General features: G+C 42.7%; 1 pseudogene; it reads left to right on the top strand.

Moving 5' to 3' along the window:
• Nucleotides 1-2,490: 2,490 nt before the first annotated feature.
• LOC148092032 (small nucleolar RNA SNORA48) lies at nucleotides 2,491-2,636 on the top strand (annotated as a pseudogene).
• Nucleotides 2,637-2,848: the final 212 nt, after the last annotated feature.

Raw genomic sequence — 2,848 nt, 5'->3', positions numbered from 1 at the left:
AGGAATATAGACCGGCCACAGTAAGGACAGTTTGTTTCTGCTGCGCTCAGCAGGGGATACCTGAAAGCCAGGGGACGAGTCAATGGCTGGACTGGACCGTGTGGAGGCCTCTGCACGTGTCGAACAGCTGACGCTGGCTGCTAAGTGGGACCCCCACCGGGAAGCTGGCTGCGACATTACAGGTCATCTCTCTACGTCGTCTAGCTAGTTGGGTTTCCACGCGGCGGGATGGCCGGGCTCCAAGAGCGAGCATCCTGAGAAATCAAGATGAAACTGGCATCTTTATAATACATCCTCAGAAAGCACGTAACAAATTGCGAAATCAACTTTTTCCATATTCTGTTAAAGGCAGCAAAAAAAGAAAAAGTATGCTCAAGGGAGGAACTATAGAAAGCACTTCTAGATGGGAGGAGTGCTAAGGTCCCATTCTAAGAAGGGCATACCCCAATGTGAGATGTCTCCCCAGCTGTCTTTGGACAATACAGTCTGCCACACATTGTATTTAAATATAATGCAATAAAATGCAAATAGAAGAGTATACATATTCTTTCAACTGTTAATGGGTTTTTGCTTTATTTTCTGTTTGGGGCTATTATGAGCAATACTGCTATGAACATGCTGTACAGGCTATATGATGTAAAATGTATGCATTTTTATCTTGTGTATAACCTAGAAATTTTATTGCTGGGTCATAGAATGTCTCAGGTTGTGTTTTCAAGAAACAGTGACTGGAAGAATTATTCAGATAGATTTGATTTATTTAAGGAGTGCTTTTCAGGACACCCTATAGGAAAGTAAGGAAAGCAGAATAAAGAAGCGGGGAAGCCAATGTCTAGTGTCATCGTCTCAAATAACGTGGGGCCCTCCTTGGCCTCATCCACAGGGTCTGAGGCATAAATCACACTGCAGAGTAGTCTTCCCCTCCACGCCAGGGAGAGGCACTAATAATATATCATTTGATCTCTACCTGGGAGCTGTCAGCCGCATTGAGTGTGGCGGGGGAGACTGGCGAGTGTTCCTGTTGTAAAATCTTCATATATATATAAAACCAAGACTGACAGTGTGCTCAGTATCTCTTGGTAAAGCAAAAATATTAACACAGACATATGGTCCACTGTTGTAAATATTTGGAATTTTCCTCAGAACTTGGTTTTAGATGTGACATTATTGCTTTTGTCAATTAAATATAGAAGACACATGAAGAGCAAGAGTATAAGATTTCTCAGCGCCGAGGCTGTGCTTGTTATGATTTGCGAGGATTTCTGTGACTGGACGATGAGCCCTGGTGCACCCTGGACTCTGAGCTGCGTGTTTCAGGCTGCGGGGCGTCCATGAGGGTAGAGCAGGACGGGACAGCATCAAGGAACACAACGCCGTTTCTAAGAAATAAATGGCTCCACTGGTCTAATCCCTCCCCCTCCACCTGCTCCCTCCTTGTTTACTCTTTTTCCTTTCTCCACAGAGGATCACCCAGTCGATCTCACTCTTTCCAGCTTTACATTCCCCAGGGCGCAGGCCCTCTCTTTACCTGATAATGAACACATGCACAAATACACTCTGACTGCTTGAACCAAATATTGCTATGTGTCTTTCTAGAATTTTGAGTGGCATGCCATCTCTGATTGTTCTTCTACTTTTCTATTTGTGTGCTAAGAAAATTCTCCACCACCACCCATTTTCGATAAAATACGACAGGATATTTGTGAGCTCTTTTGGCTTCTATAAGGCTAAGTGTCCATTCCACTCACATAAGCACATTATTGCCCGATAACAATTCTTGATATAAAGTGCCTGTCACTCCTTGTGACATTGGGTCTTAGACTAGAGATGAGCCTGGAGCCTTGGCGTGAATGGGCCTTGAGCCCCTGACTGGTTCTCTTTGACGCAGCAGCACCTCAGGCTCGTCTCTCCCAGGCTGGGGCTCCCCCTCCACAAAGGCTGCCTTGCTTGAGGCAAGGTTGTCATTACAGTTTTTCAGATGAATGAGAGAAAGGAAGCTTCACCAGGCAGGTTTTCCAAAGCATGTAATTATACACCCATTTTGAGAGCTAACTCTATTACTGGCCCTCTGCTTTGTTAATTTTTATGTCAGATTTTGAAAGCATGCTTATCAATTTTTTAGACTGCAGTACCCATCTGATTGCATAGGACTAAAATATAATTTCATTAATGACTAAATGGAAAACTATTAGCTATGATAAAACAGTAAAAAATTATATAAAATTCAGGATGGAAGTAACAAGCCTTTTAGATAGTGGTGAGCTATATGATTTTTTTAAAAAATCAGTTGCAAAAATAATTTCACATTTTTATGTATTTTCCATATGTCAGACCATATCTGGATTATTCATTTTCACACTTGCCATCAAATCATAAGTGTAATGCTGCCAGTCAGGAGTCTGTCTCTGAGAGATTGAAGGCCTCGAAAGCCTGATCTATAAGTCATCATCAAAGGAAACGATGTTAAGATGTTAAGATTAGGTCTTCCAAACCCCCTGGGCATAGGCAAGGAGACACCTGATTGGTGGTGTTGTTCTTCTTATCAATCAGGGGCAAAGCAAACATACAGTCCTTGGTTCATGTTAGCTTGATGCCTAGATTGGTGGCCAGATTTGTTTCATGGCTGGGACACATAAAAAAAAGATTAGGTCTTCCAACAAGTATAATTTTGATGGGACATCTTGACTTCTTATTTAAAAATGTGCTTTCGATTATCATTGTACATGACTAGACTCTAGAAGGGAGCAGGGGAACTGCTTAGTTATAAAAGATAATAAAAGGGTAGAGCCCGTGGGTTGTCGTCAAGGGTTAGCACGGTCATTACCTAAGACCTCGCCGGGGAACGCGT

Source organism: Miniopterus natalensis, chromosome 11 (genome assembly GCF_054644295.1).
Source record: "Miniopterus natalensis isolate mMinNat1 chromosome 11, mMinNat1.hap1, whole genome shotgun sequence".
NCBI lineage: Eukaryota > Metazoa > Chordata > Mammalia > Chiroptera > Miniopteridae > Miniopterus > Miniopterus natalensis.
The sequence above is the reverse complement of the archived record's forward strand: the minus strand, read 5'-3'. Positions and strand labels throughout refer to the sequence as shown.